Consider the following 27,994-nt stretch of genomic DNA (forward strand, 5'->3'; position numbering starts at 1 on the left):
TACAGGCGCCCGCCACCACGCCTGGCTAATTTTTTGTATTTGTAGTAGAGACGGGGTTTCACCGTGGTCTCGATCTCCTGACCTCGTGATCTGCCCGCCTCGGCCTCCCAAAGTGCTGGGATTACAAGTGTGAGCCACTGCACCCGGCCTAAGACTGTACTTTCTTTTGTGTATCTTCACATCTCTAAACCCAAGAAAATTGGCATGAACCTATTAATTGACATCAAGAGCTCATTTGGAATGTATTCTCCCAGAGTTCTAACTTTACAAGCTACAATTATATCAATGAAGAAATAAGCCAAAATCATGTGGAATCCCAGAAATCAGTGGTGATAAGGACACAGATAACAAAAGAACTTCTTCCACTCACCCAGGGCCTTAAAAACAATGAGCATCAAGAAGAATGACTATGTGGCCTCCTAAGAATTGGTGCTTATGCCAGAGCCTCTTCTGTGACTTCCCCAGCAGCGGGGTGGGCTGGCTGCTGTGGAGCCAACCTGGCTGAAAGACACCTGGCTTCCTTCTTTGATTCACTCCTGAGACCTGACATGTGAGAAAACTTCAGGGTCCTCCACAATGCAAAGGGGGTACTCATCCTTCACCCCTGTCTGTCTCTCACCACTTTCCAAAACATCGACTTTATTTTATTTTTAACCATGGGAAAATATCCTAAGCTTCTCATAGCCAGGTGGTGCTCCCAGAATCTTCCCCACGTTCCACCACATGTCTGCCCCGTCACTGTTAAAGTTGGGTCTGCTTGCGAGCCAAGAAATTCTCATGAATCCCAAACCAGAAAACTTGTTTCTAACACATCTTTCAGGGTTCTTGGTGCCATGTTTTCAAATCCCAACATGTAGCTGATTAGACAAACGGCGCTTCGCCTTCTTGCTAAGCAGCAGATGTCATCTGCTGACTGAAGGGAGAGTCTTTTAAAACTCATGGCACATATTAACATAGCAGAGAAAAGTGACTACACTTGCCTTCACTCAGAGAATGTAGCTGGACAGCTCCCCTGAGAAGTGTCTCACCCGGGTTTGATGCAGCCTTGCAAATAACTTCACAGCCACTTGTCCAAGGCACTGCTGGATGCTGAATAAAGGATAAAGAATTATTCCACAGAAAGCCAGACAGGGGCTTGAAAAAGCCATTGACAAAAAAGAATATACATGGCTGATATTATAGAATTGAACCATTCGTTTTGGAAAATGTACAAGTCAAAAAGCACATTTATCCACTCACTGCAGGTGGGAATGTGAAATGCTAACTTTCTGACAGATTACTTAGAAATACTGAGTTACTTAGAAATATTAAATCTGCAAAATGGGGCGGGCACGGTGGCTCATGCTTGTAATCCCAGCACTTTGGGAGGCCAAGGCAGACAGATCATTTGAGGTCAGGAGTTCAAGACCAGCCTGGCCAACATGGTGAAACCTCATCTCTACCAAAAATACAAAAAAAATTAGCGGGGCATGGTGATGTGTGCCTATAATCCCAGCTACTCAGGAGGCTGAGGCAGGAGAATCACTTGAACCTGGGAGGCAGAGGTTGCAGTGAGCAGAGATCTCGCCACTGCACCCTGGCCTGGGTGACAGAGCAAGACTCCATCTCAAAAAAAAAAAAAAAAAAATCCGCAAAATGTACCCACCCTTTGAGTCAGTAGTTCCACTTCTAGGAATCTATTCCAAGGAAATGATCAATGATTATGGTTGTGATAGACGCACAAGGGTCTATACTGCTACATTGTTTGAATAGGAAGAATCTAGAACCAATATAGTTGAACAATATGAACATAAGAATTTATAATATGTACATATGATTGAAAATTATAGAATACCATGCAGCTCTGAAAAGCCATTCTACACAATAGGGTTTGGCAAACAGTTTCAAGTGCCAGAGGGTGAATATTTTAGGCTTTGTGGGCCACAAGCCAAAATCAAGGATATTATGTGTAATACTTATAATAATGAGAGGAAACAAATTTCCACACATTTTTTGGACAAATTAAAAATACAAGAATGATTAATTACAACTTTTTGTAATACAGGTCAACCAGTGAGAATAATCAAATTCTTTCTGGACTAACAATATGTTGATGAATTGGAGTTCAAAGTCAGTTTTCTTTACCATCAAATTGATTTCAAATGTTTGTCTGTAAAAAAACAGCTGGCAGACCAAATGAAAACATACAACAGATCAGATTTGGCCCAGATCTCTGCTGTAAAGAAATACTTGCTCACATGGAAGAACGTTCACGAAATATTGTTGTGCAGAATCTGAAACAGTATAAGCAGTGTGTATAGCAGTCCTTTGTACTATTCTCCTAATATCTCCAGTTCTCTGCCTTTCTAGGCACAGAGTAGAAGTGCATGTCCCAGCCTCTTTGTGACCACATGCGACCACATGACTAGTTCTAGCCAATTTTCTCACTGTGGAAACAACCCATGTTATTCTAAGGCCACAGATTGGGAGAAAATATTCGCAAATCACATATCTGGCTTCTATCCAGAATATATTCTTTACAGTCTCAAACTCAGTAAGAAAACAAACAACACAGTTTTTTTTAATTAGCAAAAGATTTAAATAGACATTTCACCAAAGAAGACATATGGATGGCAAATAAGCATGTGAAAAGACACTCAGTGTTATTAATCATTAGGAAAATGCAAATGAAAGCTACAACCGGATACCATTTTGCACCTATTAGAATAGCTTACATTAAAAACAAAAGAACTGACAATACAAATACCAAGTGTTGGGAAGGAAAAGAAGGCAGGAGAACTCCCACATATTCTTGGTGAAAATGTAAAACAGTACAGCTGATTTGGAAAAGTGTGGCAGATTCTTATAAAATTAAATATACCATATGATTCAACGATCTTGCCCAATATATTTGCTCAAAAGATATAAAAATCTATGTTCACACGAAGACCTATATGTGAATGTTTATGGCAGCTTTATTTGTGATCATCAAAAACTGGCAACAACCCAAATGTCCTTCAGCTGGGGAACAGATCAACAAATTGCGGTACATCCATGTAATGGAATGCTACTCAGCCAGCAAAAGGAATGCAATTATTGAGACATACAATCACACGGATGAATCGTGAACATAATTTCTAAATGAAAGTAGTCAGACTCAAAAGGTTAAATATTGTATGATTCCATTTATATTACCTTGTAGAAAAGGCAAAACTATAGAGACAGAGAGCAGATGGCTGCCAGGAGCTGGGTGTAGCAGGAGTGGACGACCACAAAGGGGCAGCATGCAGCGTAGCGCAGGGCGTTGGTAGACGCTCCTTTGTCTTGATTGTGGTACAGTCGCATGATTATGCATTTGTCAAAACATAAAAAACTATACACCAAAGAAAGTGAGCTGTACTGTATGGAAAATACAAAACAGATTTTTTTTCAGTGTTTGATGCCGATTCTAGAAGGAAGGAAGGAAGGAAGGAAGGGAGGGAGGGAGGCAAGGAGGGAGGGAGGCAGGGAGGGAAGAGGGAAGGAAGGGGAAAGGAGGGAGTAAGGTAAGGAAAGGAGGAAGGGAGGGAGGGAGAGAGGGAGGGAGGGAAGGGAGAAAGGAAGGAAGGAAGGAAGGAAGGAAGGAAGGAAGGAAGGATGGATGAAGGGGAAAGGAGGGAGTAAGGGAAGGAAGGGAGGGAGGGAGAGAGGGAGGGAGGGATAGGAGGAAGAGAGGGAAGGAGGGAAGGGAGGAAGGAAGGGAGGAAGGAAGGAAGGAAAAGGGAAAGAAGGGAGAGAGGGAGGAAAGGAGGGAAAAGAAAAGAAGAGAGGGAAGGAGGGAAGAGGGGAAGCAGCAAAAGAAAGAAGGGCTGAAGGGTGGAAGAGAGAGAAAGACCACTGCATGGGCCATGTTGATGAGCAGCTCAGCCCTGCTTAGCCTTGAGATCTAGCCTGGCTGCTGCCCCTCCTTGGGCCCAGTGTGGGAGTGAGCAGAAGCACAGGCTGCAACTTGGAAGCTGATGGAGCATCACTTGCTGGTGAGGCCTTCAGGCAAAGGGAAGCCTGAAGTTACTGGAACGGCCCAGCGAGTGCCTTCAGTGCAGACCTGCAAAGGCATCTCCTGGCACCTGCCTCTGCGCTTTGCACACCCTGGTCAAGCAGCTCACTACATCTGCAGGCAGAGGTTCTGCCACATCCACCAATTCAATTCTTTTGGGCCCAATCCCGCACAGAAGCAAATGGAAGTCAGAGAAAGAGGTCAAAAGCTCGTCGCAGATTCAGCAGCCTGCACTGAACGCCTCACTGAGCCCAGGCTGAGCACAGGGTGCTCCTGCCCACCGTTTTGCCCAGTAATCTCATTCCTGAGCCACATATTTGAAGGCCACATATCCTAGTTGTCATTCTGCAGATTAAATGAGACGAAGTGCAATGTCTAACACCAAGTATCAGCAGACAAATGAATGCTGACATGTGGCTTTTGTTCCTCCCCTTGATCCTAAGGTCGGCATTCTGGACTGGTAGCTCTGGTTGAAGGTGGAAGGTAAAGCAATCAACCAATGTTTCATGAGCACCTGTACAGATGAACGTCCTGCCACCGTCTGTGAAGTGCAACCGGGTGCTCCCTCACCCCACCACTCCCAGATCCCACAGGATCAAAGAGGCTGTGTGCTGCCAAGAACAAGCCTTCAGCAGAAGCTTGATTCTGCAGAGAACCAGATCTTCGGCTCCCTGGGGAAGGGGGTGGGTCTTACTCACCTGGGGTCCCAGCGAGCTTGGCAGCAAGCACAGGGTTGGGTCCTATCTGGTGAAGAATGAATGAATGAATGAATGAAATCACACATGCACTATCACCTGTATCTATTCATACCAAAAGCAAATGATCAAAATCAGTCAATAAAGCATAGAAAACAAGGTATATCCTAGTGCAGGGCTTAATGGGCCAGCTGGTGGCCAGTCAGACTTGAGATCAAATCCCGCCCTGCTGCTCGCTGGCTGGGAGGAGCTGGACAAGCAATTTCCTCTCTGGGAGCCATTTCTTCATTAGTACAATAGGGGAGCATGTGAGATCTCCCTCATAGGGTTGCCGTGGGAATTAAATGAAGTAATTCATGTAAAGCACTTAGGACAATGCCAGGAACAAAGTGAGTATCAATGAATGGTAGCTATCATTATCACTGTCATCATCGTTATCACTATTCAGCTGTGGCAGAAGAACAGAGCCACAAAAGTTGAAGCGGTGAAGTGGATGCTGCCTGCTCTGAAGCCCGGACTCTACTGACAGACTTCATGAAAGAGGCCAAATTAACAGGTCCTCTTATGGTGTCTCCATCTCTGTGATAACAAGGAAGGGCAGGGGACAGACCATCGTAATGGTTCTTTTTTTTTTTTTCCTCCTATACCTCCCAGAATGGAAGACAACAGCAACATCAAACAGCCCCTGACTGCCGTGTCTTGCATGTTGTCCCTGGCACCCTGTGTGTGCTGTTGCTGTTTGTGCTCTGTTTGCTTATTTCTCCATCACTCTCCTGGGCAAAACTGATCCCCTCATCAGCAGCTGGGAGACAACCGGCTATGATCTCACGCCTTTGGAAGGTCAGCTCAAGAGGCAGCATCTTCCTAGCAACAGTTGCCAGGGAAGATTATGAGGGTGGACTCCACTCCCAGGGGAGAGGAAGACATGGAGGGGTAAATAATTGGCATTTGTTTAAATGGAGGGGGGCGGGAGGTGGGAGGTGGGAGGGCTTGCCACTGTGAAGGGGATATGCAATCTCCCCGGGTAGTGTGCCTCTCATTCCCTCTGTTAGAAGTTCTGGCTGGCCTTTTTGTCTTAAAGTATTAAGCCGAAAATTATTCAGTCCAAAGATTCTTAACCTTGTCAGACCCAACATCCCATTTTATGAAATGTTCATGACAATAATTCACAACATCCATTTGGCTATTCTTAAATGAAACTATAGACATATAAGCTGCCTAAGTACATAATTTTTTTTTTTTGAGACAGAGTCTCTCTCTGTCGCCTAGGCTGGAGTGCAGTGGCACGATCTCCGCTCACTGCAAGCTCCACCTCCCGGGTTCACGCCATTCTCCTGCCTCAGCCTCCCAAATAGCTGGGACTACAGGCGCCCGCCACCACGCCTGGCAAGTTTTTTGTATTTTTAGTAGAGATGAAGTTTCACTATGTTAGCCAGGATGGTCTCGATCTCCTGACCTTGTGATACGCCTACCTCAGCCTCCCAAAGTACTGGGATTACAGGTGTGAGCCACCATGCCTGGCATAAGTACATAACTTTTAAAACCAATATAATGCCCTGTAATATAAATGAGAAGTAAAGTAATACATAATACAATGAAAGTCCAGTATGTTTTCCATTTGTTCACTAATACACCTGGAAAACATAACGAATACATCAGGTGCTTACACTATGTATTCATATGTATGGTATGTTATCTACATTGGTCTTTTTTTTTTCTTCTGCCCCTCCTCTACATCTGCACTTTCTAGTAGACATTAGAGACTAAGTAATTTATAAAGAAAAGAGGTTAAATTGGCTTATGATTCTGCAGGCTGTACAGGGAGCGTAACACTGGCTTATGTTTCTGGGGAGAACTCAGGAAGCTTCCAATCATGGCAGAAGGTGAAGGAGGAGCAGGCGTCTCACATGGCAAAAGCAGGATCAAGGGGCAGGGGAGGTGCCATACAATTTTAAACAACCAGATCTAGATCACTAGAATAGCACCAGCGGATAGTGCTAAATCGCTCATGCAAAATCCACCCCCATTAGCCAGTCACCTCCTACCAGGCTTCACCTCCAGCACTGGGGATTACAATTCAACATGAGATTGTGGGCAGGGACACAGATACAAACCACATTAGTGACAGACATGAATCACCAGGAATCCAGTGGTTAGAAGTGCAGTGTTAGAGCACGATATCAGCACTTCAAACCCTAAGAAGGGTGTTGTCATCAGTGATGTGATTTCCCAAAATGTGAGCAATTCTTGGTAAAGCTAAAAGCAAAATAAAGTACACACTTTCTTCCATTTGCATAGTACTTACCTTCCTCGAAAACTCAGTGTATATTAAAACCATGAAACAGTGGATTGAGTTTATATGTAAAACAGAGTGGGATTTGAGGCCTTGCTCATTACAACAAGTTTTGTACCCATTGAATGACCAGCAGAGAAATGTCAGTGGGACATAGCTCAGGATGCCTTGTGCCCCACAGGGTCCCATGACTCTCTGGTCCCCACCAACTAATGCCAGTAGAACCCTGCCTCATTGCTGTGACGGTCAAAAATGTCCCCACGGCTGGGCACAGTGGCTCACACCTGTAATCCCAGCACTTTGGGAGGCCGAGGCGAGCAGATCACGAGGTCAGGAGTTTGAGAGCAGCCTGACCAACATGGTGAAACCCTGTCTCTTATAAAATTACAAAATTAGCAAGGGATGGTGGCGCACACCTGTAATCCCAGCTACTCAGGAGGCTGAGGCAGGAGAATGGCTTGAACGCGGGAGGCAGAGGTTGCAGTGAGCCAAGATCATGCCATTGCACTCCAGCCTGGGCGACAGAGAGAGACTCTGACCCAGAAAAAAAAAAAAAATGTCCCCACAAATTTCCCAAATGTTTCCTATGAGTACCAGTGGTCTAGTTCAATCCTCTCAATTTAAGGGTGGATAAACTGAGGTTCAGAAGAAAAAAAGTGGCTTGTTCAAGAGAAAGCCAAGATGAGAACCAGAGTCTTCTAATGTCCAGGTTGGGGATTGAACAACTAACTGAAATTTTGTGAATCATCCCTCACTCCCTGGATGTGGAGACATGACGCTATGATCACATGATGCCAATATTCATGGCTCTATTTATTATCTCCTCCTCTGTCCATTTTCAAGGTCAACAGTCCTTCTGATGGCCAGTAATTTCTGGCCATGTACTAAGTTATGAGCTGTTCTGAACCTCTGCTTTTGGCAGAAACACATTGTTTTTTAGAGAAACATGTCCTTTCTCCACTTTGGTGCTTGTGTTGTTTGGGATGGCTCAACAATACAGTCTGTTGATGCTGGGCCAGTGAAGGAGGAGAGGCTAAAGGCCACTGTGAAGAGTTTTGATTTCACTGTATGTGCAAAGGAAAGGTTTCAAGGACAAGAGTTTTATCACCTGGTTTGCCTTTTTAAAAATTATTAAAGGCCGGCCCGGCGAGGTGGCTCACACCTATAATCCCAGCACTTCGGGAGGCCGAGGCAGGCAGATCATGCGGTCGGGAGATTGAGATCATCCTGGCTAACACAGTGAAACCCTGTCTCTACTAAAAATACAAAAAAAAAAAATTAGCTGGGCATGGTGGCGGGCGTCTGTAGTCCCAGCTACTCAGGAGGCAGAGGCAGAAGAATGGCGTGAACCCAGGAGGCAGAGCTTGCAGTGAGCCGAGATCGCACCACTGCACTCCAGCCTGGGTGACAAAGCAAGACTCCGTCTCAAAAAAAAAAAAAAAAAAAAAATTAAAGGTCATGTGTTAATTAATAGTATCATTTTTAGGAGAGACATTAATTGATTGACACATGTTCAAAGGCAATGTCCAGAATGTGAAATTGAAGAAGGAATTAATGAATTTTAGAAGTATAATCAAAGGCAACCAAAAATTTTTACTTTTTCCTTCAAAAGCTAAGTGTAGTGTAGCGCCCCCCGTAGTCTAAGTTAGAGAAGAATACTCACTGCCTGTTTTTCCTTCTGTGCTCAGCGAGCCCTAACTGTACTCCCCAGTTTCACACTCCTTGAGGCTCAGCGAGTTCCTGCTTCACCTCCTTAGCTCAGCTGCAAAGTTACAAGGTTGATACAGAAACATGGTCTCCCAGGCATGTGGAACATGTAGTACATAAAGGTAAAAGACGGATCAACTGCCTTCATTCTCGATTCTGTAAGTACGCTTCCTGCATCACGTAGCTCCCGGCCACTGACTGCTTAAAAGGTGGCTGCTGTCTTTATCCAGGGCTCAGACTTTCCTGGACGCTAGTCCTACGAGCCAGGTGATCACCTTTTAATAAAGACCTTTCCTGAACTCACTCTGTTCGGTCTCTCCCATCTTTGATTGTCCCGCAACAAAATAACTGTGAACTAGATACCCAAGAAAGAAGAGACAGCTGAGTTTGTCTGGTGGGGAGGGGGCTGTGATGGTAAGATGACTTCAGACGTGGAGGTGCCCATGAAACAGCCACATGGAGATGCCCAGCGGGCCTTGAGCAAAGTGGTCCGAACTTTGGAACAGAGGGGTTGAGCTGAAAGCCCAGCCCTGGGGATGATAACCAAGGAAAGAAGCGTTGGCCACCACAGGATTAAGTTTAATCGCCCCTAAAACCATGTGCTAAATAAGAAGAAAGGAAAAAAAAAAAAAAAACAGATTAAAGATAGAACCCTCAGGAAAGTCCATGTTTTAGTGGCAAATAGAGACAAAATGCCAAGAAAGGACACTGAGAAAGAACAAACAGGAGATAAAGGAAGAGAGTGTTGTCGAAACAAACTAGCCACTGAGGACTAGGCCCCATGCTAAGACATTCACAACACACACCATCTCATTTAATCCTCACAATAGACCAAGAGCTCATGCCTGGAATCCCAGCACTTTGGGAGGCTGAGTTGGGCAGATCGCTTGAGCCCAGGAGTTTGAGACCACCTTTGGCAAAATACCAAAACCCCATCTCTACAAAAAAAATACAAAAATAAGGCAGGCGTGGTGGCACGTGCCTATAGTCCCAGCTACTAGGGAGACTGAGGCTGGAGGATCACTTGAGCATGGGAGGTCCAAGCTGCAGTGAACCAAGATGGCGCCACTGCACTCCAGCCTGGGCAACAGAGGGAGACCCTGTCTCAAAAATCACCGTCATCATCATCATCATCCCCGCAACAACTCTGACAGCAAGGTAATATTTTGGTCCCCCAATTTATCCTTCAGGAAACCACAGAAAAGAAAGGTTAGGTTACTTGTCCACGAATACACAGCTAGTAAGAGGTCAAACTAGAATTTGAAACCAAGTTGTCTGACTACAAAGACTACATGTTGACCTCCTGTTGGATTAAAGAAAAATAAGAACTAAAAATTGTGCCTTGGATTTAGCATTCATAACAAAATGCTTGGAAAAAGCCAGGTTTCGGCTCACACAGTTGAGTTGGGGGCTGTGACTCCCGCCCCCGGCAAGCATGGCGCAGGACTCAGAAGGACAGCAGGCTCCGTCGATCTCCATCAGCGATTCACAGCCTCCTGCCGTCCTCAGCACAAGCGTGAAGATGGAACATTTCTCATTATGGATTACATTATCTTCTCAATAAAGCAAAAATTGCCCCCCAAAATAGATCTTCCCAGACAAGTGAGTAAATGGACGAACTAAGAAAACATGTGTCCAGTCTATTATACAGAGCAAATGAATCTGATTTTAAAATGTGGAAAGCAAAAAATTGATTATATCACTGACATTGGTCGTTTCTCGCTCTTACCCTTAGCAATCTGGTCATCCAGACGACACAACAATTCCTACACTCTTAGGAAGAGTTTTCTGACAGGCAGCAAGAGATGAGCTCCAACTCCACCCCACAAAAGAAAACCAAGCTTGAAATAACGGAGCCAAGCCATCCCACGAGAACAGTTTCCTGCCATTTGAATGAAACTCTCCTTATAGAGAATAGATGATGTTTGTTGTTTGTCCTGGACTTCGAGGGATACTTAGCTTTGCCAGTCTCCTCCAACAGAGGAAAACTCCAGTTATGCTCAAAATCAAAACAACGATAGCCCTCTTGAGGTTGTGGTGATGGGGATTAAGAGACTGGAGAGGCCGGGCACAGTGGCTCACGCCAGTAATCCCAGCACTGCGGGAGGCCGATGCCGGTGCATCACGAGGTCAGGAGTTCAAAACTAGCCTGGCCAAGATGGTGAAACCCCGTCTCTACCCAAAATACACAAATTAGCCAGGCGCAGTGGTGGGCGCCTGTAATCCCAGTTACTTGGAAGGCTGAGGCAGGAGAATTGCTTGAACCCAGGAGGTGGAGGTTGCAGTGAGCCAAGATCACACCACTGCACTCTAGCCTGGGTGACAGAGCAAGACTCCGTCTCAAAAAAAAAAGAAAAGAAAGAACGGAGAACAGCCGGGGAGGTAGGAATGGAACCTCCTCTTTTCATGGCTGTCCTCAACACTGCAGCCCTTGCCTCACTTTGCAGCCAGCTGTGGGGAGCTGGGGAGGGCTGGTCCCACCTAGGGGTTGAGATATGGAGAGGAGCCCACTGGCCCTCGGGGACTCCAGCTTTAGAGGATTCAGCTATATACACAGAGCTCTGCATTGATTGAATGCCCAGGGGGCTTTGGTGGAGGCCTTTACAAGTATGTGCCTTGGAGGGAAGAAACGGGACACTGGGAGGGGACCACCAACTCTGCTGTGGCTGAGGGTCAGGAAAGGCCACTGAAGCCGTGACACTGAGCTGAGTCTTGACAGATAAGTGTCCCCAAGCAGATCAAGGCGACCAGGCCACATTCAGGCAGAGGGAGGCGTAGAACAAAGCCTGAATGTGGCAAACACTCGGAAACACTAGCCAGTGGTCACTCACCAACCTTAGCATGCAGCCAAGTCACCCATGGAACCTGACTCAAATGAAAGGGCTGGTTCTCCAGCCCAGCCAACAAAAAAATTCCAGTTCCCTAGGTCTGGAGAGGGGTTTGGGAATATGCATGTTTAACTACCATCCCAGGTAATGTTTATGCAGGTGGTCCCCAGAAGGAGCTGAGGAACATCACTTAGTGGGTGTACGGGCTGGCTCCCAAACGAAGAAGGCAGAGGCGTGAAATAAGCAAAGAGAGATAAACAGGGCCTTTTATTCCTGGAGGCTGAGAGATCAGGGCACAGACTGCCTTTTAGAAAGACCACTCTGAACAGTGGCAGCCTCTCCCACCAAAATATCAGCCCTTGGGAGTCTGTTTTTGCTGCCACTGTCTTGCTCCCTGAGTGTTCAGCACATAGTGGGTACACAGAAAGTATTTCTGGAATGAATGAATGAGTGAGTGAATGGATGTGCTTTGTTTGTTTGTTTGTTTGTTTTGAGATGGAGTCTCGCTCTGTTGCCCAGGCTGGAGTGCAGTGGCTCGATCTCGGCTCACTGCAAGCTCTGCCTCCTGGGTTCACGCCATTCTCCTGCCTCAGCCTCCCGAGTAGCTGGGACTTACAGGCACCTGCCACCACGCCCAGCTAATTTTTTGTATTTTTTTAGTAGAGACGGGGTTTCATCATGTTAGCCAGGATGGTCTCGATCTCCTGACCTCGTGATCCACCCGCCTCAGCCTCCCAAAGTGCTGGGATTAAAGGCGTGAGCAACCGCGCCCGGCCAAGTGAATGAATGGAGGAATAAATCAGTGAATAGTGGCAAGATAGAGGATGGAGGGAGGGTGGGGGGCTCTTACTGCAGCCCTGAGTGTGGGTAAGGACCTTTCTATGCCAGGGGAATGGGGCTAGAAAGAAGAGGCAGAATTTGTCATCATCTGGCATATTCGAGGCCATACAGGCCTCACAGTGCTTCTTGGAGGTGTTTCTATATTTCTGGCAAATTCAGAAATGTCTACAAGACCAAAGCAGTCGTGAGATATAATCAGGATTGAAAGGCATTCCAAAGCTTGTCCCCAACCCCGACCCAGCCCTGGGAAATATTATTCTTCAAGCACAGACAGCTGGGCAGTGGGATGCGGACTCTGCGTTCTCCAGACCAGAACACACCCAGGCCAGGTGGACATATTTGCGGCTCCTTCCAGCCAGAGGTTTCATTCTGGGTTTGGCAGTCATTTTGGGGTTTCTGTGTCCTAGAGACGTTGAACTCTGTACTTAATTTAGGTTTAATAGGCAGCTATTATGTTAAATAGAGACCAGCTGAACTGATTATTTAAGACATAGTTATGGTCATTTAACAACTATGCGGTTTGACTGCTACATCTCAAGAAAGGTTTTCCAGCCCCCGGCTATGATTACCATTTTGGTAACTGTCCTTACCTAGCCGCTGCTTGCCTGAGGGCCCGGAAGCTCCCCAGCCTCTTTCCCTGGTCCCCAGACTGGTCTCTTTGCCGAGTGTCGGAGTGTCCATGGAGGTCCGGGAACTGGAGCTGAGGCTACGAATGGCTGTGCAGGAGGGCGTGGCCCTGCAGGCAGGGTGCCTGCCAACCACCTGTCCACATGGCTCTGGATTTGTCTCTCAATGGGAGTATGGCTTTGCTGGAGAGCTCAGAGGCCACAGCTGAGCCCAGGAGGGGACGAAGTCACTTGGAACCCCTCTAGGAGAAGAGTCTGTGTGTAAGAAAGAAATTGGGAAGAAAACTATAAGGGTACAAATTCGCTAGAAGTTTCCCTAGTGCAAGGTTACTTAAAGGAACATCGGACCAGTGCGGATGCGACCTGTTCTAACTGGCCCACAAATTGAGGATAAGAATTCAGGAACTTGCATAGTACTTTCAACTTGCCGCAGTAGCTAAGCATCACATGAGCGTGCCCAGCTCACTGAACAGGGCGTAGACCAGTGTGCACATTGAACTCACAGCAGAGGCCCTCCTAGCTGCAACTAGTCATGTGTGAGGACTATACAACTGTCCACTAAGGACTGGAAATGTTAAAGCTGGTCTTCTGGCTCAGATGCTTTAAGAACCACAGCTTAAGTGCAGTATCTCTCACCTCATTTGCTTCCCCACGCAGCCTGCACACTTTGAGCACATAGCAGGACTTTTTAAATCTTCCTTATGTACGTTTAGAAATGCTTATAATGGGCCGGGCGCAGTGGCTCATGCCTGTAATCCCAGCACTTTGGGAGGCTGAGATGGTTGGATCACAATGTCAGGAGATCGAGACCATCCTGGCTAACACGGCGAAACCCCGTCTCTACTAAAAATACAAAAAAATTAGCCGGGCGTGGTGGCGGGCGCCTGTAGTCCCAGCTACTCGGGAGGCGGAGGCAGGAGGATGGCGTGAACCCAGGAGGCGGAGCTTGCAGTGAGCCGAGATCACGCCACTGCACTCCAGCCTGGGAGACAGAGCGAGACTCCATCTCAAAAAAAAAAGAAATACCTAAGACTGGGTAATTTATAGAGAAAAGAATTTTAATTGGCCACAGCTCTGCAGGCTGTACAGGAATCATATTAGCTTCTGCTTCTGGAGAGACTTCAGGAAGCTACCAGTCATGGTGGAAGGCAAAGGGGGAGCTTTCTTCTCACATGGCTGGAGCAGGAGCAAGAGAGAGAGATGGGGGAGATGCCACACCCTTTTAAACAACCAGATTCCGTGAGAACTCACTCACTGTTGCGAGAATAGCACAAAGGGGATGGTGCTAAACCATTCACGAGAAATCCACCCTCATGATCCAATCACCTCCCACCAGGCCCCACCTCCAACACTGGGGATTACAACGGAGCATGAGGTTTGGATGGGGACACAGATCCAAACCATATCAAGGCCACAGGACTAATGGCATTTACTGGCCAGGAGGCAGAGATGTCACGTCTTCATGCACAAACTGTTCTGCACAACTTTCAAATGTACTTACAGACATTACATGCTTATAGGTCAGGCATGGTGGCTGACCTAGATAATATGGGCAGGCCTGGTGTAATCAGTTGAAAGGTCTTAAGGGCAGAATAGAGGCTTCCCTGAAATAGAAGAAATTCTTCCTGGGGATAGCATCAACTTGTGCTGGAAAGTTTCTGCTGCCCTTCCTTCCTGCCCTGTGGACTTTGGACTTGACTGGCCAATCCCAGAATCAGGCAAGCCAATTCCTTGCTGTAAATTTTTTTGGAGATGCATACATACATATTTTTTAAGATAGAAAGAGTTTTAGTTTTTAAGTGCCTGTAATCCCAGCACTTCAGGAGGCCAAGGCGAGCAGATCACTTGAGGTCAGAAGTTCGAGACCAGCCTGGCCAACATGATGAAACCTCATCTCTACTAAAAATACAAAAAAATAGCTGAGTGTGAGCAGCAAAAATTAATTTCTCACAACTCTAGAGGCTGGGAAGTCCAAGATCAAGGCACCGGCAAATTCAGTGTCTTGTGGGGTTTAGGGTCTGCTTTCTGGTTCATAGATGGTGTCTTCTTGCTGCATCCTCATGTAGTAGAAGGGGTAAGGCAGCTCCCTGGAGCCTCTTTTATAAGGCACTAATCTCATTTATGACGGCTCTTGCGCTTGTGACCTAATCACCTTCCAAAGGCCCCACTGCCTAATACCATTACTTTGGGGATTAGTTTCAACATGTGAATTTGGGGGAGATGCAAGCATTCAGTCCATAGTGCTGTCTTTCTCCTTGTAGGCAGTTTATAGGCACATCTTGGTCAACTTTATATCCCCAGGACCTCGAATGTGGCCTGGCTCACTGGTGTTAATAGAATGATTTGCTCCCTCAGGAAGACATACAATTTGAAGATGCTCCACCTACGTGGCTTTCCTATTCTATACATTAACAATGTATGACTTCTTTGTTTATCCAGGATGTCATATATTCCTTCCCTAGAAGTAGCTTCAGCTTGGGAATTATGAGTCAGCTGTCCCTTTACAAAACAACCCAGGAGACCCAGACAGTAGAAGGGGTGATGAGAATCTGCCGGGAGGGAGCAACACTCTTTGTAGCCTACTCAGATCGGTTCCTTAGAGATTTTCTGACATAGGACTGGAAGTTTCGTGTGACTGTGAGCTTTTCCACTTAGGGACTACCCACTGCCATTTCCTGTAGGACTTTGCTTATTGGAATTTCAGGATTCACTCGGAATACACAGAAAGCGGATTCTTCCTTTTGTCCACCCACCACCACGAGGATCCTTCTTGGAGCTTGGCTGGGAGAACCCCCTGGTTTCCAGTGTGGCCCAGCCCCGTGAGCCAGTGTGTCAAGTGCCCCCGCTCCACGTGGCTGACTTTATACCCTTGGAGGAAGCTGAAACATCTCTAAGAACTAAAATAGAAAATCCTGGAGCGAATGACAGAGGGAAAGGGGCAGATGTGAATGTGTCTGCTTCCAAAACAGAGGGCACAAGAAGGAGATGACTTCCCCTGAGCTCTTTAAATTATATTTTACAGTCAGAAATTTATTTTTAATCCCGACTCAGTGCATAAACACACATATTGTGATGGTCAGTTTTACGTGTCAACATCAAACACTAAGCTGGGTGTAGCTGGGAAGGTATTCTGGAGATGTGATTTAAAGTCTATAGTGAGTTGACTTTCAGTAAAGAAGATTATCCTAGATAATATGGGCAGGCCTGGTGTAATCAGTTGAAAGGTCTTAAGAGCAGAATAGAGGCTTCCCTGAAATAGAAGAAATTCTCCCTGGGGATCAACTTGTGCTGGAAAGTTTCTGCTGCCCTTCCTTCCTGCCCTGTGGACTCTGGACTTGACTGGCCAATCCCAGAATCAGGCAAGCCAATTCCTTGCTGCAAATTTTTTTGGAGATGCATACATACATATTTTTTAAAATAGAAACAGTTTTAGGCTGGGTGTGGTGGCTCATGCCTTTAATCCCAGCACTTTGGGAGGCTGATGCAGGCAGATCACTTGAGGTCAGGAGTTCAAGACCAGCCTGGCCAACATGGTGAAACCCCATCTCTACTAAAAATACAAAAATCAGCTGGGCATGGTAGCACACACCTGTAATCCCAGCTACTTGGGAGGCTGAGGCAGGAGAATCGCTTGAACCCGGGAGGTGGAGGTTGCAGTGAGCCGAGATCATGCCACTGCACTCCAGCCTGGGCAACAGAGAGAGACTCTATCTCAAAAAAAAAAAGTTTTATATATGATTATTTATTCATTTATATTTCCTACTGGTTCTGTTTCCCTGGTGGAACCTTAACTGATACACAACTAGCAAAAGATGCTCCAGACAATATTAACCTTTCCTATGTACAACAAACTTCTATATAGTCAATGCGGGACAGTCTTCTAAATCAGTTTTTTTCCCTAGTAAAGGGTTATCAGCTGCAGTTTAAAAACCATACAGTGATAGTGAAACTTCTCGCACACACTCCACTGGAAGGTCTGAGCATGAAACAAGTCTGCATGGACACCCTTCTAAGAGGAATCCTTGAGGGACAGTGCACCCAGACTGTACCTAATGGCCCTGCCCACGTGCTGCTGAGCAAGTGTCTCTAGGCCAGATCCTGGAGGAATTTGGACGCCTGCCGCAGAAGAGGGGGAGAGGAAGGGTGTCAGAGCAGTAACCCTGGGGTCCTCTAAGAGACACAGAGAGGAAGGTGGAGGCATTGATGGGCTCCCCAAGAGGCCAGATCACTGGAGGACAGGCTGTTCCTTTCCAGGAGCAGAGAACAAGCCAAGAAAACTCTTGGCAGAAACCCAGTTGGAGACAGCAACATGGAGCCATGGGACAAGGTTTTGGCAGTGAGAACAATGTGGTTTTCATCGTTTTGAGACAGTAACTCAAAAGGACCTCACCTGCTGGGTTGATGGACTCAGGGCAAGCAACTTCGGTGGATCACATGCACCCAGAATGGGGGTGACCATCCTAAGAACATTTATGGGAAAAGAAAGCTGACGGTTTTAGTTTACCATGAGCTCAATCTGAACCAAGCATGTTTTTTTTTTAAAAAAAAAAGGAAAAAAAAACCTCTCATTAAATACCATGAATAACAAAAACCTATTGTATCACCAGGCTCAATTGCAAATAGCATGAAACACTCTACCTAGTTTACACAGAAAGACTTAATACAGTGACCTACGTCCTTGCAAAGCTGATGGAATGGCTGTAGAGCAGGCTCAGAGCTAAGCTTCCAGGAATGACTCCCAAATGACAAGCTGCTGCCTTGGTCCTGATTGAGAAGCCAGGTAATGAGGAGGCTGCTGTCTTGCCTGCTGGGACCAGGGCCACCAGACAACCTGCTCTAACTCCCTCACCTCCCCAGTGCTGGGACCTCTGCTGCGGTTGTCACAGGAAAACCCAACACTTCCTTGAGCACACAGAAGCAGTGGAAACAGTTTCACTTAATGCTGTTCACCCTCTCCTTCCACATCTCATGAGACATGTCTTCTTTGGGGAAGCCAGGCCACGGACAAGAGACAAAGATGCAAGGGACTGTGGGAAGTGGAGGCTGCAGTCTCCAGTGGGGAGCACGGCAGGTCTCTCTGCAGGATCTGTCCCACCCCCTCTTCCCACTTGCACATCTAGGAACACAGAGAAAGCAAGCAAACCAACCAAAACACCCAGACACTCACAGTACTGAAAGTTTAGTACTCACAGCTGACCTGCTAAAATCTTGGAATAAATGTAAGAAACCACTTTATTTTTATCCCTGAACCTTTTCTCTACCCACCTGCTCATCATCAGCACAGAGTTAAATGGCTTTAAAGGAAGACTGCCTAGGTTTGAATCCTGGTCTCGCCATTTGTAGCTGTGTGACCTTGAAAAAATTATTAACCTCTCTGTGCTTCAGTTCCTTTTCTGGAAAAAAAAAAAAAGTAAACTGCATAGAAAAAAAAGATAATTTCACCGATCTATATAAGTGAGTTAATACATATAAAACTCATAGCATGGTGCCCAGCATGTAGTAACACTAATTGTTAGCTATTGCTGTGATAAATTCTATGCCCATTCAAGACCAGAACTCACAGTCGCTAAAGGGCAGGAATTAATGTCAGACTGGTATGAGAGGGTGGTGGCAACAATATTAGCACTGCCATGCAAAGGACACACATACCTGTATCATGAGACAGAGTAGATTGGTGGTTACCAGGTGCTGGGAAGGGGAGGAGGAAGGAAGGACGAAGGGAGAGAAAGAATATGAATGTATTAGTCGCCACTGAACTGTAGGCTTAAGAATGGTAAAGATGGTAAATTTTTTAAAAAACATTTAGTAAAAAAATTATTTGGGACTATGTTGTATTTACAAACCAATTTTGTACAAATCATATCTTTATATGAGTCATCCTCGTTTTTTTAAAAAGTTGGGTTTATGGAGAAAACTTATGAGCAGAGAAGTGGGAAAGCACATAGAATCCTGTGAACTGTCATTGTCCCCGGCTCAGGCCAGCTGTGGCTGGACTGCAGGCCCCACGGCCAAAGCTCCAGGCAAGAAGAAAACGTCCCCGTTAAGCTCCACATTTTATGAGGCCATGGGGCAGCTACAGACACCTGATTATGTAACAAGTGAAGCTCTTGACCAGGATAGAAGAGGCACCCTAAAATGTAAAGGCCGGCACCAGCCGGTTCTGCCAATGATCTAACTCAGACCTGCTGCGCCAGCCCATGACTCTGCTGCTGAAAGGGAGGAGGAAGTAAGCCGTCTACCTCTCAGTCCGTTCCCTGGCTTGTGGGAGGTATTAACTACGAGTTCCTCCATAGGCTCCTGCTGACACCAGGATTAATGGTTTCCGAAGCATTCCATCACATCCGGGAGGGAGGTGCCAATAGGGCCCCCTCACTTATGTCGGATGGAAGGTGGCCACGTCTAACGTCATGAGCAGTCTGGGCAGAGCATATTCATAACTGGAAAAAGAAGAGTTCTTCATATATCCCCTCTGCCCTTTAACCTCTTCCCCCGGGACAGACATGTTCACGTCTTTCCAACTGAGGTCTCTCTCTCCCCTCTGGGGCTGAGCCAGATGGTCTCTCCTTTCTCCAGGGTGATGACTTCCATAAGGATCCAGGTGCCAGCATTTGTCATGGTAAGTGATGCTGGGGGCAGAAGAGGGGAGTAGAAAACAACCCAAAGCAAAGTCAGGATCCAAGTTCATGTCTATTCAGAAATCCTTAATCTGGGCACTATGAACCAGCACATGACATAACATGAATTTCCATCAATCCAGAGAACAAAGTGTGTACAAAAAGGAGAGAGGAGAGAGAGAGAGAGAGAGAGAGAGAGAAGGAAATGGTTTTATTTATTTATTTATTTATTGAGATGGAGTTTTGCTCTGTTGCCCAGGCTGGAGTACAGTGCCGTGATCTTGGCTCACTGCAACCTCCGCCTCCCGAGTTCCTGCGTCAGCCTCCTAAGTAGCTGGTATTACAGGGGCCTGCCACCATGCCTGGCTAATTTTTGTAGGGATGGGGTTTTGCCATGTTGGCCAGGCTGTTCTCAAACTCCTGACCTCAAGTGATCCGCCCACCTTGGCCTCCCAAAGTGCTGGGATTACAGGCGTGAGCCACCGCGCCCAACAAAATGATTCCTCTTTCAGTATGTCCAGCTCAAAAGAAAGGAGAGGAGTAGACTGCTGCTCCTCATGTTCTCTTTGTTCCCCATCTCTGCCTCCTGGGTGCCAAGGAGCTCAGACAGACAGACAGACAGACAAACAGGCAGACAGGGCGAGGCTATGCAGAACTCATAAATAGCTGAAGCCAGTCTGACCAGCAAGCCCTGTGTAAGTTGTCACTGGAGACACAAATTACTAAGTTTGTCTCAAAGAGAAGCACAAACGCTAGGCACAGTGGCTCATACCTGTAATCCCAGCACTTTGGGAGGCCGAGGCAGTCGGATCACCTGAGGTCAGGAGTTGGAGACCAGCCTGGCCAACATGGGGAAACCCCGTCTCTACTAAAAATACAAAAATTAGCCAGGTGTGGTGGCGCACCTGTAACCGCAGCTATTTGGGAGGCTGAGTTAGGAGAATTGCTTGAACCTGGGAGGCAAGGGTTGCAGCGAGCTGAGATCACGCCACTGCACTCCAGCCTGGGCAACAGAGTGAGACTCTGTCTCAAAAAAAAAAAAAAAAGAGAGAGAGAGAGAAGCACAAAAATTTGTGTTGACTAACAGGAATGAAAGAAAGCAAACCAGGTTTAAAGAACTGCCTCCCCTGCAAAAGGCTTTTGAGTCAGATTGTTGTCACAGCACATTCTTTCAAAGGTTCATGGAACAGATTATTCTCATATTATAAAAACTGTTCCAAAGTGTGGAAAAAGATGGAATACAATCCAATTTATTTTATCAATCTAGCGCAGTACTAATAACAAAACATTAAAAAGGACATAGCAAAAAAAGAATAAATCCATTTCAATAACAGGCTACAAAGATCCTAATTAAATTATAATTAAGTCCTAGCATTCTGAATTTGATGGCTCCTCAAAAGACATTGACAGCTTTAGCGAGACACAGTGGGCTGCATGCGCTCCTGCCATTTGCCACGGCGAGAATGCATGTGTTTCCTCTGGACCCAACGACACCTGTGAGGGTGGCTGGGATCTTTCCCTAGGGGGCAGCCCACTGGGCAGGGAAACCCCAGCAGCAGGAGGACAGATCTGAGGCTATAGGAGAGTTATCGAGAGAGTCGAAAAATCTTGTAAATAATGCTGTAATAAACATGGGAGCGTAGATATCTATGATTTTATACTGATTTCAATTCCTTTGGATATATACCCAGAAGTGGGGGTGCTGGATCCTATGGTAGTTCTGGTTTTAGTTTTTTCAGGAACCTCCATATTCTTTTCCATAGTGGCTTTACTAATTTACATTCCCACCAACAGTGGGCAAGGATTCCCGTTTCTCCACATCCTCAACAACACTTATCTTTTATCTTTAGATAAAGAATCAACCTAAGTGTCCATCAGAGGACTGGATTTTTAAAATGTGGTATATATGCACAATGGAATACTATTCAGCCGTTAAAAAGAAGAACATTCTGTCATTCGCAACAACATAGATGAACCTGGAGGACATTATGCGAAGTAAAATAAGCCAGGCAAAGAAAGACAAATACTGCATGATGTCTTGATACGTGGAATGTGAAAAAGTTGAACTCATAGAAGTAGAGAGTATAATGGTTACCAGGGGCTGGAGGGGCAGGGTGGGAACGGGGAGATGTTGGTCAAAGAGTACAAAGTTTCTATTAGACAGAAGGGGCTTTAGAGATGGATTGCACAGCAGGGTGACTGTAGTTAACGATATGGTTTGACTGTGTCCCCACCCAAATCTCATCTTGAATTGTAGCTCCCACAATTCCCACGTTGTGGGAGGGACCTGGTGGGAGGTCACTGAATCATGGGGGCAGGTCTTTCTTGTGAGTCTCATGAGATCTGATGGTTTTATAAAGGAGAGTTTCCCTGCACGAGCCCTCTTCTCTCGTCTTCCACCATGTGAGACTTGCCTTTCACTTTCCGCCGTAATTGTGAGGCCTCCCCAGTCATGTGGAACTATGAGTCCCTTAAACCTCTTTCTTTTGTAAATTGCCCAGTCTCAAGTATGTCTTTATCAGCAGCATGAAAACAGACTAATACAGTTAATCATGTGTTGTAAATTTCAAAATTGCCCAAATAGTAGATTTTAAATGTTCTCACCACACTGATGTGGTGATTCCACAATGTATACAGGCACCAAAACATCACTTATACCCCACAAATACGTACACTTATTATTAAAAATAATTTTTTACATAAAGGTCGTGCAGAACTAGAACTTTATCTAGAATATTGGGGAACAGCACCTTGGGGAGCTCTGCAGCTCTCCTCAACTAACCCGTTTAGCCCCATGTGCCCCACGAGATCCCCAACCTTCGCAGGCCTGGCACACAGGGGGCTCCGAAATCCAGGGAGAAAGAAGGTGACAGCATCGAGGGAACAAAGGAAAGTCCTCGCTCTTCCCTCCCCGCTGTGGCCCCAACATGCTGGAGGGGCTGCCTTCCAGGGAGGGGATGGCCAGCGGGACTATCTTCCAGGCCACAGGTCCCAGCTCCGGCCTGTGCAGAGGAGGGCAAGGAGGTGCAGTTTATATTGAGTTTGAGACTGAAGCATTGCACTGGGCTGAATTTGAATAACTCAGGGGACCTGGAGTGCTACAGGGCTGGGATGCTGTTGCAGGTTCGGTGACCTGGCGGACAGCACTGCCCAATGAACTCGGTGTATTTTTCTTCTTTGAATTGTATTTACTCAATTTTCTCCAAGAATATATTACTTTTATAAATACGGCCAAGCGCGGTGGCTCATGCCTGTAATCCCAACACTTTGGGAGGCCGAGACGGGTGGATCACCTGAGGTCTGGAGTTCAAGACCAGCCTGGCCAACACGGTGAAACCCTGTCTCTACTAAAAATTAAAAAAAAAAATTAGCTGGGCATGGGGGCAGGCACCTGTAATCCCAGCTACTTGGGAGACTGAGGTGGGAGAATTGCTTGAACCCGGGAGGCGGAGGTTGCAGTGAGTGGCGATCATGCCATTGCACTGCAGCCTGAGCGACAGAGCGTGACTCTGTCTGAAAAAAATAAAAATAAATAAATAAATAAATAGGAAAAAAAAGATTGAATCTGAGACTGTGGGCTCTATGGAAAGGAAAAGTTTTCCATTTAAAGAATGTATGAAGAAGGCTGTGCTATTTGACCTAAGGAACAGGAAAGGGAATTTATCACATATTTAAAAGGGTATCCTTTATAACCATCAACTCCACAAAAACATAAGCTCTAAATAATAATACTTGTGAGAAAGGATAGGCTTGTTAAGTGATCTTGAAAATGCCAGGATAAGGGTCTGAGGGCCACTGATTTCTAACCTCAGGGAGACAGATTTCTGTTCCATATAAGGACAACTTTCCATCACCACAGGATGAGACAGCATCAGCTGTCTGCCCATGTGCCACACTGGCTGCATTACCACATTCTGGGGAGCAGCCTTAGTGGCCCATACAGCTCCAACGTTCTAGAATTCCTTGCTTGCCAGGGATAGCCTACAGCTTGCTATTTAATGCTGAGTCCAGTCAAGAAGGGGTGGCCGGTAGCTGGTATCATCCGTAAGTAGTGTGAATCTAAGATTGTCTCACACTCAAATACATGAGGCTGTGTACTTGGCATGGCTCACCGTGGATATGCTGTCCTAAAAAGCTTACTTGAGGTGGTGGGGGCAGGCGCAGGATGGGTGGAAGGCAGTGGAACCCAGGCTTGGGAGAGCAAACTTCCCTTCTCCCCAGGGAGAGACAGCGGAGCCAGCTAGTGTGCCCATGGCTGGAGACAATCCCAAGCAGAGTGGTACTGGGAAAACTGCCCTCTAAAGTCAATTAAGGACATAGTGCCTCTTGGAGTAGCCCCTGGGCAGAGTTGGATGCCCAGGGATCCTTCCTTCATCAGCACTCAGGAAACAAGCGCCCTAAGCCAACGCCCAAAGCCCTCAACAATCAGCTCTTGGCAAAGCCTGGCCGTCTTCCAACAAAAAGACAAGGGACATGGTGGCAATGCGTATGACCTCACTCCCAAGCACCATCTCCTCAGGCTTCCAGCTTTCCAACTTCTCCAAGTAAGTCCTTCACCAGAGGCCACTTTCGCCCAGGTGACACTTGATTGCAAAGGTCACACACAGGGAGAGAGGGCGTGACTTTCTCTGCCTCTGTTCTTTACAATAAAGTAGTGAGATCATTTCAGGGAGCCAGGAAGTTAGGCTTCACATTTGCCGTGAAAGTGATGAGTTTGGTCAGCCTGATGTTGCCAGAACCTGCTATTCATTCATTCTATGCATTTTCGGCAGCACAGACTTCACTAAAGTAATAAAAGTATCAGGTATAGTATCAGGAGAAATCGAGTCACCAGATTCTCTGAGTTAGAGAGTTACAGAGAGATTACCCCTTAAGGCAGCAGTTAGGATGATGTGCCGACTCCTTGACAGGCATGAGAAACCCCGCCCACCCCAGCTGCTGCCCCAGCCTCCCCATCATTCCTCCAGCCCCCTGCAACCCCAGTCCTCCAATAAGCCTGTGTCTTTGCTTGGGCCCAGAGGCCCGTCTCCCTCCCTGTTCTTTGAATCATCCTTCTAGAATCCCCTAGTTTTCCTGAACTCCTCCCTGCCCACCCAAGTCACAAAGGTTTCGTCTCCAGCTGGCTGGAGCGAGCTTGCTCATTAAATTCAGCACACAAGCTCTGTCTCTAAGCAGCTGAGTTTCAGGGCTTGCTGCAATCCATCAACCCTAGGAACTTGCCCAAGACCAGTCCCAGAGATGGGAAGAAGCGCACATGACCACGGCTCCTCATCCTCCCCTATTCACAATCCTGAGGAGCCCTTCAACGTAGAGGGAACAACACCGGCTTCTTCACCTCCAAGTGGGAATAACATGGCCTTACCTCCCGGAAATGTAATGAAAGTTAAAAGTAATCTATTTCAGCTGTCTAGCATAGTGCAAAGTATCTAGTAGATGTCCAAAAACAGACTCATCTATTTGTATTTCTTTTTTTTTTTTTTTTTTTTGAGAAGGAGTTTTGCTCTGTCGCCAGGCTGGAGTGCAGTGGCGCTATCTCGGCTCACTGCAAGCTCCACCTCCCAGGTTCACACCATTCTCCTGCCTCAGCCTCCCGAGTAGCTGGGACTACAGGCACCCGCCACCACGCCCGGCTAATTTTGTTTTTGTATATTTAATAGAGACGGGGTTTCACTGTGTTAGCCAGGATGGTCTCCATCTTTTGACCTCATGATCCGCCCACCTTGGCCTCCCAAAGTGCTGGGATTACAGGTGTGAGCCACAACGCCCGGCCATCTATTTGCTTTTCTTCTGGCCAAATAGGACACCCTGGCTACTGTGCGGATGTGGCAGAAGAGATAGAGAAGAGGGGACAGGGAGGCAAGGAGCACATTAGAAGGAGACACCACTGTCCTCAGTGACAGGCCAGGCATGGCGGGGAGGGAAAAGTAAGAGTCAATGATGGTGCCAAGGCTTCTAGCCCCGTGACCACATGGTGGTGACATCATGGACTATGGCCTGGGGAGAGGCAGACTCACTTTGAGAGCTCTTTGCCGTGGTTTTTATCCTACTCCACCCCTTCTTCACTCATCAAACTCTGCTCCCCGTACCACCCCAGTGCTTCCTCCTCCAGGCAGCCTTCCTTGGGATCAGAGGGAGAAGCAATCCCTCTCTGCTTTATGAAAGGTGTCACATCTTTCCATAATCATGGACTCCCTTCCCTCTCCATTAGGTAGGAGTGATTCCCCAGGTGCCTGGGACAAGCAGACAGAAGACAGATGGGGCCGAAAAATCATGAATGAACAAATCCCACCCATCAACACCCCAGCAGGAAACAGAATCCAATACAGGTGGTTCAAATGGAGAGAGTTTCAGAGGTGTGGGCAGGATGGAAGGATCGGAGGCAGGCCCAGAGACGCACACCTGACCCCACGGACTTGCTAGTGTGCCGATGGTCCTGGCTGCCAAGGGATGGCTGGGACGTACTACGCACACAAGGTGGACGGGGCCACCACTAGCAAATGTTGAGTAGAGCACTGTAGAGACTAGAGGAGGGGGTCAGTGTGAGAGGTTCAGAGGTGGAATGAACACACCTAAAAGCGTCATTCGAATGTGGGAGTGGGGACGGCTATGATGGCACCAACGACCAAGGCAGGAAGCACAGAGGAGGATGGCAAACGGAGCGAGAGCTGAGTGAGGGGCCTGCGTTTCCTCCAGGCGGTGCAACCAGGAGGCAGATGGCTTCTATGCCAGAGGCCCGGGCTGGGAGACAGTCCTGGAGGCAGCAGGGGATGGGTGGCAGGGGATCTTCCAGGGAAAGCCCAGACAGGAATGAGCAGTGAAAAATGAGGAGAATCCCTGAGTACACCTTTAAAAGAAGGCAAGGCGTGCCACAGGGCACTGAGCAGAACACTGGGGACAGCGAGCACGAAAAAGCCGAAGGAGGAAGAGATCAGTAGCATGAAATATTCCTGAAAGAACAAGTGGCGTGAGGAGGATGGGGGCAGAAGGGACATCCCATGCAGGCCTCAGGAGGCTATTGGCTCCATTGCAGGATATATGGGCAGGCACCCGACTCTGGTGAGTGACAGTGAGACTGGCCGTAACTGCAGCGCTGGGATAGGCAGGATGGGGAACCTAGACACACATCCATGAGGGATGTGTTAGTAAATTCCACTGTGGAGGAACCTTAAATCAGCGGAACAATGTGTAGACATTAGCTATAATGAAGTAGGTCTATATATGCTGGTGTGGAAAGAACTCATTACATGAAAAGACAAATTGCAGGACAAATGGATACAATATATGGATATGATCCAAATATGCCTAAGGTAGAGAGATAGATACAAGAGGTGCACTAAAATTCATTGAGCCATATGCTGAATGGCCAAGAGTTAAAAAAAAAAAGAAATCAATATTAAACTGCAAAAAAGATCCAAACAAATATTGCCATGGAGAAGGAACTTCTGGGATCCAAAAATAAATCTCAAAGCCATTAAAAATTAATTATAATTACTTTTTTATTATTAAAAATTTAATAGGCCAGGTACGGTGGCTCACGCCTGTAATCCCAGCACTTTGGGAGGCCGAGGCAGGCGGATCACGAGGTCAGGAGATCAAGACCATCCTGGCTAACACGGTGAAATCCCGTCTCTACTAAAAATACAAAAAAATTAGCCAGGCGTGGTGGCAGGAGCCTGTGGTCCCAGCTACTCGGGAGGCCGAGGCAGGAGAATGGTGTGAACCCGGGAGGCGGAGATTGCAGTGAGCTGAGATCGCGCCACTGCACTCCAGCCTGGGCGACAGAGCAGGACTCCGTCTCAAAAAAAAAAAAAAAAATTAATAACTAAATTGTAAAAGTCTGACATTATATATTATAGGTAAAGAATTATTAATATACACACAAAAGCTAGTAGGAAGGCAGGTTCATTTTTGTCTAATTTTACCAGGATGGGGTGCTGCTAATGGTGAAAGTGACATGGAGTGATTTAGTCTCCTTCTGTCTCTAATAGTAACTGTCTGCAGAAAAGATGTATCTCCTCCTCTGTGGCTGTGGTAGGCTGGGTTACAGTGCCTTGTTCCCATCCTCTCCCTTTGCCTTATGACTCTGCAGACCCCCTCTTTAGATTGCCCTCTTCCTCACCCCAGTTGATTGAGCTGGACCATGTGAGCTACATTAGCCAATGGCCTTTTAGCAGACATAACATGATCAGAAATTTAAATGTACTTGAGTGATTTGTCATGGCCTAGAGGCATCTGCCACTTGCCATGAAAAGAACTTGCCCTGCATACCCACTGGTCCCACAACGATGGAGACATATAGAACATACCTGAACCTGACCTGAAGACTGGGGTTTGCAGCGCCCTGCAAAGTCGGGGTGAGCCTGGCTGAAATCAGCT

The 27,994-nt window shown here is 46.8% G+C and overlaps 1 long non-coding RNA gene across 1 annotated transcript; it reads right to left on the minus strand.

Annotated features, from left to right (window-relative positions):
* Window positions 1–994: 994 nt before the first annotated feature.
* On the minus strand, window positions 995–27,989 carry LOC131382531 (uncharacterized). Its single transcript, XR_009212076.1, has 4 exons — window positions 27,925–27,989; window positions 12,969–13,259; window positions 4,714–4,759; window positions 995–1,089 (listed from the first exon to the last, which is right to left on the minus strand). It is a non-coding gene; the product is annotated as an uncharacterized LOC131382531 (long non-coding RNA).
* Between the last annotated feature and the right edge of the window lie 5 nt (window positions 27,990–27,994).

This window comes from Hylobates moloch, unplaced genomic scaffold, assembly GCF_009828535.3.
Source record: "Hylobates moloch isolate HMO894 unplaced genomic scaffold, HMol_V3 SCAFFOLD_39, whole genome shotgun sequence".
Classification (NCBI taxonomy): domain Eukaryota; kingdom Metazoa; phylum Chordata; class Mammalia; order Primates; family Hylobatidae; genus Hylobates; species Hylobates moloch.